The 14,755-nt window shown below is 40.4% G+C and overlaps 1 protein-coding gene across 3 annotated transcripts in view; it reads right to left on the bottom strand.

The window, feature by feature from the left end:
• Positions 1–14,755, bottom strand: part of elfn1a (extracellular leucine-rich repeat and fibronectin type III domain containing 1a) — an 858,957-nt gene that overhangs the window by 4,463 nt on the left and 839,739 nt on the right. The window lies entirely within an intron of this gene.

The following is a 14,755-nucleotide window of genomic DNA, read 5'->3' as shown; positions in this document are numbered from 1 at the left end:
ACATCAGTTTCTCAGACAAATCGAACTTTGTTGCAGCAGCGCAGTTACCAATTTCTTTTGCCACTTCAACAACTTTTAATTTAAAACCAGCTTCATATTTTCTTCTGACCAAATGCCCGATCATAGATAAAGGATGCTCTTACGATAAAGGTGTATGAGGGTGTGAGATACAAAAAACACAAAACAGTGCAAACGTCACTTTAGAATAGTTCAGGTATTAAAGCGTGGTCACGTAGGCACAATACATAGAAAAAAAAGACAATATGCCCCGTGGTTACTCTCTGAGGTGGGGCGTTAGCAGATCATAAACTCTTGTACCAATAGCGTGAGTTTTCCACATTTGACTTATATGACCGACATTATAAAATACCGGAAATTATACCGTAAAATCAAGCCCCGACTTATCCGCGGGAGAACTTAAATGTGAGTACATACGGTAAATCTAAAATACAATCATTATTAAAGCTTATGAACTTGGATAACAGCTTGAGCTTTCAAGATCATTTTTGAAGTTGTTTAGAAGTATTAATTAATTAGAGATATGCAGGTGGATGAGCCTATGGAGTCCTGGATAATGGACTATCTGTCAGGCAGCCGCAGTTTGTGAAGCTCAAGGACTGCGTCTCTAATACGGGTGTGAACAACACTGGAGCACCACAAAGAGCAGGCCTGTCTCCTTTTCTCTTCAATTTGTACATCTCATACTACAAATATAACACCAAATCAACATTATTGTGGACAAATTAAATTAAATACTCAGGATCTGTGCAAAACCTTTTTTAAACCTCGCAGATTCTAATTAATAACATTTTACAATAAGCATTTATACTGAAGAGCAGGACTTCTTTCTCTCTTTACTACTGTCTAAAGTTTTACTCTGGCTGTTGGCAGGGCCGTCTTAACATCATTATAGGCCCCCGGGCAAAGCAGTGGGGTCCCTACCTACACAACCACTCAGCAAATCACAACATACATAGATTAGCATGGGACCCTTTTGTGTGTGTGGCCCCCAAGCAACTGCCCAGCGTGCCCATGTGTTTCTAATAGGTGGGGGTTTAAATTAATTTAGTTTTGCTAAGTTTGACTTTATTGTATGGAATGTTACATGCTTTTAATAAATATAATAAAAGAAAAAAAAAACAAACAAATATAACAGCAGGACATGTCACACGTAGGAATTCTCAGACTCGGATGATTCTGCACTTATAGGGTGTATCGATGACCAGGGTGAGCCGGAGTATAGGAGTCAGTTAGAGAAGTTTGTTTCATGGTGTAAAGAGAATTGTCTGAATCATTATGTGGAGGTAGGCACTACTACAAGTACTTGGGGATCCCCATCAATGGCCAGCTGGACTGGTCTCATGACACAAAGGAAAGAAAGAGCAGAGCAGGCTCACTTTTCTTAGGAGGCTGCACTCCTTTCTTGTATGTGATAACGTCCTTCACATCTTCTACAACACTGTGATGGCCAGCACGATTCTCTATGCTGTGGTGTGCTGGGCTGGTAACATCACTTCAAGAGAGGCCCACCGAATCAACAAGCTAAATAAGAGGGCAGGCATAGTTATAGGATACACACTGGACTTGGAGGTTACAGCAAAGGAGAGAATTAAAACAAAACTGAGAGCCATTATGAACAAAGCTGCACATTCTCTGTCAGACACACTAACACCGAGGACTTTCAAACATTACAAATTATTCAGCAGAAGAATGCCAAGAACAAAAATGAGTGTGACAACATTGTAAAGGGATGTATAGCTGACTACCAGTGGCTTGGGTTCTACAGACTCACGGATGACACTGGACACTCCAACATAGAAAGTTTCAGTTTCATAGACAGGGGCTGTCAATGTGGTGGTAGACTCTGTCAGACGAGTTAGTCTCCTAAAAGTAAAACTGAGGGTGTGAGGCAGGGGCAATTTCACGGAAAACTAGCAGGATGTCAGTAAGCTCCTCTGGAGCAGCAGGTGGGACCAAACTGGTTATATTTGTCGCAAGTTATCTGGGAGATTTTAAGACTAAACAGGACCCATAGGGTACAAAGTAGAAGAGCTTTTCATCGCCATGGGTCTGACTGTTTTTTTGTATTAAGTATTGTTGAATAAACCTTTGAATGCCTGCTTTATTTCGCTATATTTTGTTTGGTGTGTGGAAGTCAAACCCGACAGTGAGTACAGCTTTTGATTCATGATTTACACCCATTTTTTGTTTGTTTTATTATCTTAAATAGGTGGTGTAAAAAGCTCTGAGTGGAGTGGTTCATGTCGCCATGTTTAGTTTCTGTGTCCTTGCACTGTGATCATTACTGATTAGGGCATCAGCTTAATAAAGAAGTGAAATGAGATGGTGAGTACAGCTTTGGGTTCATGATTTAAACTGTTTTCTTATTTTAATTGGTGTTGCATAAAGCTCTGAGTAGTGTGGTTCATGTCACCATGTTTAGTTTCTTTGTCCTTTACATAACAGACTCCATTCATACTTGTACTCTAATAGTTACTGATTCAGGCATCAGCTCAATAAAAAGACAGAATGACGCTAGTCTGGCAATAGATCTCCAGAGGGCCACCTTTGACTCTGTAAGTGATTGTGGTACTAGGCCCTAACATGATATACATGGCACTCCAAAGCTTTCTCTAACTATGTTGAAGTTAAGTGACCTGAACAAAGACTGATTAGTGGCAGGAGGAGAAGCCAGGATATCAAAAAGCTAAATTACAGTAGAGAAGAGGGGATATGATATGTCATGATATGTTCAAATGGGTGACCCACCTCACTAGATACGTAAGAAACATCATGTTAGGCATCATGGGGGCAACAGGGTGTGTTTTTCACTTTCATTTGTGAAAGGCACTTAATGTCCTTCCTGTAATTTTCATTCCATTTTATGTTCATTGGTTTTGAGCACTTAAGACATTATTGGTGTTATTCCAGATGTGAAGTTATGCCAGAGGGTTCTCTACTGTTTCTTTCACAATAGAAAAAGTGAAGCATCTTGTAAACTGTTCAAATATCTTTAAATTCTGAAAACACATTAAGGTGGAATCCAAGCCGTCGTGTATGGTGACTTTTCAGTAGTTGACAACACTAAACTGACAAATTAGACACCAAGGGTACGGCACTGTCACACCTTTTGCCAAATTAATTAAAAACTTACACCTGTTCTAAATTCCAATAACTACTTCATTAATCCCATTATCATCACACATAAAGTGTAATGCATTTTAAACACTTCTTAAAGACACGCTCCATAAAATGGGTACAAAAATTTCACCTTTTTCACATTAACAAACAGAAATTTTGCCAAGACGACCTGCAGCTTTTTCACACGGCGACCGAGCTACAGGCTATGGCCGTATATATGGACGAAAGTAGGTTCCAGTTATGACCGTTACGCGTAGAATTTCGAAATGAAGTAAGCTGTAAGGAATGAGCCTGCCAAATTTCAGCCTTCCACCTACTCGGGAAGTTGGAGAATTAGTGATGAGTGAGTGAGTGAGGGCTTTGCCTTTTATTAGTATAGATTCTAACACAAACAACCCTTCTGGCAGCTGCTGCTGTCAATAATGGCTTATAGATGGCAACAAGATGAGTTCAGACTTGATTGTACCACAGGTTTATATTTAATGCCATTAATATATTATACTATATGGGTCAATACAAGGTCCAGCTTGTAGTGTCCATGATTGGAACATGCCTAATAGACACTTGATTCCTTGTTTGAATTCGCCAGCATTCAGAATAATTCACCAAGAAGACATTGGTGAAGTTGCTGAGTCAGTCAGGATGTAGTCCCTTGGCAGTGATATGGTCATACTTCATGTCACATCATTTACTAACCCACTTAACCTAGACCAGGGGTTGAGGGGGCTGAAGCCTATCCCAGCTAGCATAGGGCGTAAGGGTAGAGCAAACCCTGGATAGGGTGTCTTTCCTTGGTAGTAACATGGACAAACTTAAGATGCAATTATCATGTCAGGTCATTTATTAACCTGCTCAAAGCATACCTGGGATGCATGGCGGGCTGGAGCCTGTCCCAGCTAGTGTAGGGTGCAAGACTAGAAAAAAACCTTGGACATGGCAGGCACCAGTCCATCACAGGCAAATACACACACACATACATCCAAACTACACACTAGGGCCAATTTAGTGTTGCCAATCCACTTAACCTGCATGTCCTTGGACTGTGGGAGGAAATTCATGCAGACACAGGGAGAACATGCAAAACCCTGGCAGGGAGAGCCTGAGACATAAACCCTGGTCTCCTTACTGCAGAGCAGCAGGTCTACCACTGTGCCACCATACCACCCAAGATGCAATTGTATTTTACTGTTTTTTCTTACTTTCCATTTTCTGAACACACTTCTTGCATTACAATGTTGTGGTGGGTCAGAGCCTGTCCCACCAGCATCAGGTGTTAGGTAGGACCATTGGGGTCCAATTGCAAGGCATGCTGAGCTAACACAGACAATCAATGATTGCCATTATACTCACAAACAATTTTTGAGATGTCAGGTGAGGTAGGTGTACTGACTAACCAGTCTGCTGCTAGGGGTTCACTGAAATTCAAATTCTACATATCCACTTCAGCTCTGATTGTACTTACAGGAGAATGAAGCATCAATATATACAGAGTTATGTGAAAAAGTAAGTACACCCCATGAAATGATTCTAGTAGTATAGCCAAATAACTATCTTTGCTTCCTCTATCCAGAGCACATTGTACAAGAAGTCCTGCTCTTTACCTAGGTGTTCTTTGGAAAACGTTTGTCTTGCCCTAATGTTCTCGACAGCAAAGGTTTCCTCCTGGACCACCTCCCATGTAGATCTAATTGTGCACTCTTGTACTTTGACATGAACAGTAGCAAGAGCTACCTGTAGGTTCTGTGATGAACTTCGAGGGTTCTTAGAGACGTCTTGTATTCTGCTCTGGAGCTGCACTTTCTGGGTCAGCCTGGACTAGAGAAGCAAGCAGTTGTTTGAAATTTTCTCCACTTGTAGATGATCTTTTAGGCAGTGAAATAGTTGATTTCCGATTATTTGGAGATCTTTTTAAATCCCTTCTTAGACTCATCGACATCTGTAACCTTCTTTCTGAAGGCCTCAGAGAGCTCTTTTGATCTTGGCATGGTGATAACACCCACTTCAACAACAAAGAGCAAATCAAACTAAATGTCTGGGGTTGAAATGAGTCAGGCTGCTCCAAGATCCTCTCTGAAGATGAAGATGTGCTAATCATTTGCACCTGATCGGGTTGACCTGATTCTAATTTTAGGTGTTTGAAGAAGGGATAAATGTGGGGCTGTACTTACTTTTTCCACGAGTGAAGTTTGCATTTAGATGTACTTAAGTTATGCAATGGACTACCCAAATGTGAATGTGGTATGGTGATCCCCTTTCTCTATTGATATGGTTAAAATGCAGATCAAATCTTGATATGTCCACATATGTTAAAAAAGAAAAAAAACATTCAATGGTGTGCATTTACTTACTGTATATAAAAATATATACATATGCCTGTATACTTAAATAAACATAAATATTTATGACTTATGTATTTTTTAATAATGAAAGCAGTTGACTTAGGGTGCAGGTAGAAAAAGTAAAACAAACCCCTTGGGTAGTTCACCTTAGTGTACATTTATCAAATCCATATCTCAGTGTTAATTCCAAAAATTGGGGAAACACCAGTAACTTTAATGTTAAATGATAAATTATATTTTATTATAAGTACAACACAAGTCAAAAGAAAACCTGGCACGTTGTCAGAGGATCAGAGCATTGATGAAAATCCAAGCACTGAAGCTCTGAAGTGGAGACGATTTGGCTGTCAGTACGCTATGCAGAATTTTCGTAAGCCCATTACTAAAAACGAATCCCATAAAGTAAAGATATATTGTAAATTATCAGCAATTTTTAAACACATAAGTTTTGAAGAATGACTAAAAATGTCTGCCATTGTGCTTTGTTTGCTGAAGAGTTTAGACTGGAAACGGATGAATCATACTTTATGCCTGTCACAGACTGGCAATACGTATATTAGCGAATACATTACCACGCAATATGTTGAAAACTGTTAACAGAGGCATGATACCCCGAGGGAAGCACAAAAAAAAGCAATCAACACATTGAGCTGTTGATTGCTTTACCAGCACACTGAGCTTTTTAAATATGGCCTTTAGTATGTTATCTGGGGGCCGAAAAGCATCCAGCTAAATGGGCTCCCATACTGGCATCACATAAACTTGATTTCAGCCATTTGCAAATGTCCTTGAGATGGAGGCTCATAATATTTTTGTTGACCTCTTTCTTTGTATGATTCTGCTGTAGAAATTAGTCAATTTATTGGGGTTGCCAAATTGATCTTAGAATGGTTACAGAATAATACATTGGCTCCTGTAGGAGATACTTTATTAGTTAGTGAAAAGTGTATGATATAATAAAAATGCCCTGGTGATGTACATGTTGTTTTGTTGTTTTGAGCTAGTTTGGCATGAGACTGTGGGCATGTCACAGCTGTCATTACAGAGAAGTTAAAGTAGAAATGTATATCATGTCCCATTTGGATCACCAGGACTTTCTAATGTGTTCTTTTTTATTTTTTAATCCAAAAGCCCAGTACCATATCAAATGGATTTTGCAGACCTGCAGTGTATACTAAACATCAAAATGACCTGCGTCCAGAGTCGTTACCAGTCTGGGAAGAATACACAAGCACAGCCTTTTGAACTGACAGACTACAGGGCTGAGAACTTTGGGCTAACACCACCACCATCAATTTATTTCTTGCACAGCCCAAAATCACAGTGGGCTGTCAAGTCAAGGCAAGTTGGGGAGCATGCACTGATACAGTGTGTTGCCACATCCACCACACAACAAAACAGCTCGGGATCCCGGTTGGCAACCCCCCAGGCAGACACAAGGTCCAATCCCACCCTCCAGAAATGACCCTCTATCTGCCGCAGCCAGGTATTACGTGGGCGACCCCTTGGCATGGTCCAGCCACTCGGGTCCCCAATAATGAGGATTTTACGAGCTGCCGTAGTGCTGTAAGTGACACTCCCTCAAAATGCAGGTAATGTGCCTCATTTGGGACTCCATGAGCAACCGCTCATTCGACACAAAGTCAAACCAACAGTACCCAAGGATTCTCCAAAGAGACACAGTACCAAAGGAGTCCTGCCTTCGTCTCAGGTCACTGGATAGCATCCATGTCTCACAACTACATAGTAAGACAGGAAGCACCAGGACTCTAAAGACTTGGACCTTCGTCCTTTTGCATAGATATTGGGAGCGCCACACACCCCTTTCCAGCGACCTCATGAACCCCCATGCTTTCCCAATCTGACTTCATAGGAAGAGTCCACAGAGACATGAATGTCACTGCCAAGGTAAGTAAACCTCTCAACAAGGTCAACACTCTCTCCCCAGATTGACACACTGCTGATGACTGTGCCTAAGAGGTCATTAAAGGCCTGGATCTTGGTTTTTATCCAGGACACTCGCAAGCCCAGACACTCAGACTCCTCGCTCAGTCTCTTGAGCGCCCCAATCAGTGCCTCCATTGACTCTGCGAAGATCACAGCATCGTCAGCAAAGTTAAGATCCATGAATCTTTCTTCACCAACAGATGCCCCACAGCCGTTGGAACCCACGCCCTCGCCCAACACCCACAGTCCATACAAGCATTGAACAGAGTTGGAGCAAGAACATACCCCTGATGAACCCCAGAATCAACTGGGAAAAACGCAGAGGTTCTGCCTCCACTCTGCACAGTACTTACAGTACTAATGTACAGGCCGGCCATGATATCCAGCAACCTCGAGGGGACCCCGCAAACCCTCAGGATGTCCCACAGGGCAGCTTGATCAACTGCTTTATGAAAATTAACAAAGGCTGCAAAGAAACTCTGCTGATATTCGTGTTTGTGCTCCATGAGAGCCCTCAGTGGGCTTTAACAGAAAAAAAAACTCTCAAACAACCTTGAAGGAAAAACAAAATGCCAGAAATCTTGGGAATGACATTTCGGAGAAAGATCCCCTTCCAGGTAGGTTGGATTTGCAATGCCTGTCAAAAAAATGGGGTAAATACAGAACACAAGTAATCCTCTTCACAGAGCTAGATGGCCCCCTCAGAAATACAATACAAGAGTACAAGCTACTTTGTTCTTGCACAGCGTGTCTCAGCAACTGCAGGTGAAGAGTGACAACTCTCAAGCCAACATCCGACCACGTCGACGGCTGATTGGAATAATTCTTCATAGGCTCTGTGATAAAGTTAAACACCGTCCTTGACTTCACTAGTATATTATTTTACTAAAATTAGCAACAAGGAGTACTGAACAATGCATAATTTATCATGAGAGATTACTTAAATAAATCGAAATGAAGTAACTGAAAAGTACAGAATTTTTTTTTTCATGTTGCTATACAAATGCAATTTGCTCTTTTTATGCTAAGTTTAAATTAAAAGCTTAGCCATAAAACAAGTTAACAATGCAGCTCAACTTTTTTTTACAGTGTTGACTAAGACCAACATTATTGTTTGTGAGTAATTATAGAGGTTTATGATCCACTGAAAGTGATAAAGCTGGGAAACAATAAATGTTTATACACAATGGCACAGGAACATAATAAGAGATAATCTGCCAGCAATTCTAATTATATTGTTATATATTGTTAGCTAAACTGAAATAATGTACATACTCAGAGTTGGGAGTAAGTGCGAAGAAAAAAAAATCCACCTTTTCTTCCATTTTACCTTGCAAGCCAGAAAACAAGAACTTGTTAATATCACATTAGGCCGCATCGGAGGGCTGCTTTGGTGTTTTTGTAGCATGTGGACAAACGCTCTCCATGTTTTACTGGCTTTCAGTTTTATCCTCCATTGCTGCAGCCTTCACAACACAGTCAGCTCTCTTAGCCGCTGGACCCCACTGCCTGCTGCTGTTGGCTTTTGACAGACTGTGCGCAACACACTGTTCAACGTTACAGAATTTATATGTCAAAAATGAAATCTGCACCTTTTTACACAACTGCAATTCAGTATATCTGTGCTAACTTAATTTAACTAAGCTAAATGTCTATAATGAAATAGCTACCTACTACGACTTAATGGAAAAAGTAGTTTCAGAAAATTAACAGATATGTAGAGTACATACATAAAACCTATACAAGCACTTTATATACAGTAGTTTTGTGGGGGACCTCGGCATGGACTTACGAGATCATCAGTACACAGTTGAAGTCACAGTTCCTTAACCAGAAACATCATGATGAATCGTGCTTTTTAAAAAAGAGCAGAAGTTCATTTTTCATTTGGTTTACTTTTCTGATGTTTCTGTTTTCTGTTGTCTTGAGAAGCTGATGGCCATTTCCTAGCATGATGTGATCTCTATGGGGACAGGCAGCCCTGATTACAGACTGAAGTTCTGATTAAACAATTTGTTAATCAGAAGCTAATTCTTACTGTCAATGGTGTATGTCGTACGGTTAGACCACTTGGTGCTGGTTATATTGCCACGTCAGAAATTCCTGCCTGTGTGTAATTTACTTTCATGAAACATCAACATTAGAATTGTACCAAAATGAATTAGCACCCTCTTTTCTCAACTTATTTTTTTCTCTCATGTCTTTCCAAATTTTAAAATAGATTCATTACTGTTGAAAAACTATAGCATGTTAGCTCATTATTTATTGACTACTTTTTTATTTGTTGAGTACTTCACCATTAAATGGTGACTCGCTAAGGGGGAAAGAAAACACAATCTTAAAATCTTAAGAGAGGACAATAAAAATAGAGCAAACAAAACTGAAGAATTGATCCATTTCTGTTAAGTAAAAGGTGTCAGACTCATAGACTCTACCTCAGCTTCCTAGAAGAATAAAACCTGCACTGTAAGTAAACTGTGACACCAGACAGAGAGTTTATGAAAATCATCTAAATAAATCACAGTGTCCGTTAACAGTTCAGATTGATTAGAAAGGAGGAAAGAATGCAGCTTCTTTAGTACTCCAAAGTTGTCAAATCCTTTCCTACATTCATCAAGCAAAACAACCCTGGACCAATTGGAAGGTACCCATAGATCTAACACACATCTTTGGAATATGAGAGGAAAACTGGAGAATGCCACAAACAACCCAGACAGATGCATAGACGATGACCTGATTGGTTTCTTCAGCCAGAACTCTGGAGCTGTGAGACAGCAGGGCTAACTACTGTAAAGATTCATCTCCTTCACCTCCTTCCCACAATTCATACTCTGAAATCCTTTAATTAGTCTTCTATGAACATTCTAAAATGCTGTCATGTTGTACTTGTCAGGTAAAGATCAGAATAACACACAGCAGTCTAGACATGACCTCACATGCGTCTTATACATCTCCAGTCTTTTGACTTGGATTCCACCTAGTCTGGACACTGTATGACAGACGGTCTTTCTTTCAAATCACATTTTCTACCTCCAGACTCATACTACTCTCCATTTATCTATACTAATAAAAGGCAAAGCCCTCACTCACTCACTCACTCACTGACTCATCACTAATTCTCCAACTTCCCGTGTGGGTGGAAGGCTGAAATTTGGCAGGTTCATTCCTTACAGCTTCCTTACAAAAGTTGGGCAGGTTTTATATCGAAATTCTACGCGTAATGGTCATAACTGGAAGCAGTTTTTCTCCATTTACTGTAATGGAGATGAGCTTCAATGCCGTGGGGCGGAGTTTCGTGTGACATCATCACGCCTCCCGTAATCACGCAGTACATAGAAAACCAGGAAGACCTCAAAAAAGCGCTGAAGAAAACATGCATTATATAATTGAGAAGGCAGCGAAACAATAAGAAGCGAGCGAGTGACATATACAACCATGTTCATGAGTTCTGCTACTTCGGAAACAAAGCACGATGTAAACCTACACTTTAAATTAAGTTCATAGACAGGCTGCCGCTGGCGTTTGTAATTTAGTGCCTGCCCATATAAGGCCGTCCGTCAGCGGCAATCCAATAGAAAACTGCCACGGGTAAATATTCACGGGTGAAGGACTGTGCTTATGGAGAGGAAGATGAGATGGTCAGGGTGGTGTTTGACACAAACTCAGCGAAACTGCGAGAGAAAGTTTTAAGTGCCAGGACTAAGGTAACATTAAATACAGCCATGGACATAGCACGAGATGGCACCAGCACAGCTGGGAACCGTCGATGCATGGCTCACGTGAACTGTCGCAGTGCACAGATAAAAAGCAAAAGTTCCAAAGAGCGCTGAACAAAAACCGAATTACACAATTGAAAAGGCAGCAAAAACTATGAAGCGTCTGATAAGCATATTCATAAATCCAGCTACAGCGGAAACAAAGCACACGTTGGAAAAAGTCAATGTCCCGCTAAAGGAAGACAGTGTAAAAAAAAAACCCGTGCATGCAGTGTGTCAGGTCTCAGATAAAGAAGAAGACAAGCTGTTTATTGATGCAGTAAGAAACGAATCGATGAATGAAACCTGTCATCTTTACAACGATTGACAAACACGGAATGTAACTTGAACACAACACATCCTACAAATACGAACCTGATTGAAAGAAATAATGATAATCAAATCCTTGATGACAGCAACACTCACAAAACAAATACTGTATATTGACAGTCATGTTACGTTATTTTTAAAATGTTCCCTTTTCTTTTTCTAGCTTTTTTAACACACTACTTCTCCGCTGCGATACGCGGGTATATATATATGTATATATATGTATATATATATCCCGATCTACATACTCGAATAATGGATACTTTATTCGCCATCAATGATTGTTTTGTAAAGCCATACTCAGTGTATTCATTAGATGAGCGGTAAAAAGTAAGAGCGAGGGAGGATGACTTATTGAGGCATGCAGGCTGTAGTGCGTCAACTCTATCTGAATTGCGATCACATTTGAAAAAATATATCTTTTCAAGTTCTATTTAGTCCATATGTGTCAAACTCAAGGGCCGCAGGCCACATCCGGCCTGGCGTGTAATTATATCCGCCCGAGATCATTTTATATACTGTATTATTGTTATTAAAGCCCGGGTATATGAAGCGCTGGTAACACAATAAACTACAGATCCCATAATGCAGCGCTTCAGCTGCCTTGCCGAACACTTACCGCGTTAATCAAGTCTACCTTATGATGCTGCAAGTTATTGCGAAGCTAGCTCACACGATGCTGAAGAGAAAAGTTGATTCTGAAAATAGAGCCTTTAAAACCGATGGGAGGCTGAGTATATGTTTACTGAACCCGTGTGTCTCATTTGTGGAGCTAATGTGGCTGTAATTACAGAATTTAATCTAAGACGGCACTATGAGACAAAACATCAGGGTAACCTGAATGCAATGCAGAAGATACAGAAAGCAGCATAATTAAATAAGAATCTGACACTTCAGCGGACGTTTTAACCCGTGCACAATCGCAAAGTGATTTCAAGTGAAGCTGCTTTTATGGGAGACACAAATGCACCAGTGCACCTTGCCAAGTAATGTGGAACCAAGTCGTCACTACGGTGTTCCCAAATACGCACTTTGCTGATAAACTGAGCGCACTGCACTGAGTTTGCATGGCGCTTTGGTGACTTTGAAGAACAAAAAAGTCCGTCTACATGCGGCTCGAACCTTGTGCATGTTTGGTACCACATATCTGTGTGAGAAGCTCTTCTCAGTGATGAAAACTAACAAAACAGCACACAGGAGTCGCCTCACTGATGAGCACCTGCAGTCCATCCTGACAATCTCCACAACACAGAACCTCACACCAAACATTGCCAAAAAAAGATGCCAGGCGTCCAGCTCTAAAATGACATCAGAAAAATCTGAATGAGAGCATGGGGTAGCTGTTCACATTGGTATATGTGGCGGTGAGCATTCCCATGTACACTGCTTCTGTCGAGCGGACATTTTCAGCCCTAAAGCGAATTCAAACTTATGCCAGAAATACCATACGCCGGGTTCGCCTTTCAGCATTAGCTTCGATGGTGATAGAAAGGGACATTTTGATGCAACTGAAGCGCAAGGATAATCCGTACGACAGAGTAATTGAACTGTTTTTGCCATACTCAGTGTAATCCTCCTTCCATTTTCTATATTTTTTGCAACTAGCCATGATTAAATGAACGGTAAAAAAGTAAGAGTGAAGCGAGGGTGACTTATTGAGGCAGGCAGGCGACAGCACAATAGCTCGCAGGCTCGATGTCGTGCGCGTCAAGTCGATCTAAAATACGCGATCAGATTCAAAAAAATATTTCTTTTCAAGTTCTATTTGGATATAAGTAGGTTCTATTTAGTCGACAAAAATACTATCAAAAATCTTTGGTAGTAATGTAAGTTGAATTTAGTCTTTAAATTTCTATGGTGAAGAAAAATGTATGCAATGATGACTAAATTTAACTCATATTCCTACCAAACATATTTCTGTTGACTAAATAAAAATTACTTATATTTAAAATTTAAATAGAACTTGAACAGATATGATAGTTCATAATACCCACGCAGCACTAAGTGCATTTTGTACAAATGTTTTTAATTTTTCTTCCTCGATGGATTCTGGCACCCCCAGCAACAGCTGCTCGCACCCCAAAGGATATATATATATATATATATATATATATATATATATATATATGTGTGTGTATGTATATGTATGTGTGTATATATGTAGGTATGTATGTATATATATATATATATATATATATATATATAAAATTTATCACAGCAACACTTATAACAGTGACAAAACAATTACATTGACAATCATGTTACATTATTTTGAAAATGTTTCCTTTTCTTTTTCATTACTTCTTTAACACACTACTTCTCCACTGTGAAGCGCGGGTATTTTGCTAGTCTACTATATAATGAAACGCTACTCTGTGTGTGTGGGTCTATGTACTGTACATACCTGGTTCCTCTTAGCATTCTGATTGGTCAGTTTGGCTTTTATCTGATGGGTCAGTCTAATTGTTAAATGTGTTAAATGTGATCAAGAGAGCAAGTGATGGGCAAGAGACATTTTGACATACTGTATGATGATATCAAAGAAAGGTCTAGGACAAACGCTGAGAGTTTACAAATGATGTTTTCACAGTGGGTACTGGGGGCCCATTTACAATTGGTGGTAGTCAAAAAGTGGACTGGAGCAACGCACTTTGAAATAACAGAGTCTGAAAGGAAGGCTTTATGCGCCTGAAAGAGGAAGTGTCAGGCAAGATAGGTTGAGACACGTGAGGATGCTGAGGAAGGGTGCTGATCGAGCAAAGAGGAGGTAAAAACAAACTGTATTTGTTTCCCATTGTGTCACCATTTAATTGGGGGTTTCAGAGGAGCGACCACGTCTCCTTGGGGTGCATTTAGTCCCCTACTTCACAACACAAGTGGCAGGGATGCGAAGTGGCTGGCGCGTAGCACAGACCACGGGGGTCGGCAAGCAAAGCGAGCAGGGGGTAACCCCCTAGTGTATATATATATATATATATATATATATATATATCCAATATCTGTCTGTCTGTATGTCTGTCCTCTTTTCACAAGAGAACTACTTCATGGATTCAAATAGGGTTTTTTCTAGAATTTGCTTGAACATTCCAGTTGATTCTGTGACTTCTCTCATTGAGCTAAGAATCATAGCTCGCTTGTAGGAACAATATAATCATGCTAATCTGAGACACAGGCTGTGGGCTGAGGGGAGGGGGAAGCGTGTCGTCAGAAGTGGAGAGCCGGGCTGGGCCCTCCTCACTGTCC

Source organism: Polypterus senegalus, chromosome 13, assembly GCF_016835505.1.
Source record: "Polypterus senegalus isolate Bchr_013 chromosome 13, ASM1683550v1, whole genome shotgun sequence".
NCBI lineage: Eukaryota > Metazoa > Chordata > Cladistia > Polypteriformes > Polypteridae > Polypterus > Polypterus senegalus.
This window is presented reverse-complemented; position numbering and strand designations above follow the sequence as displayed.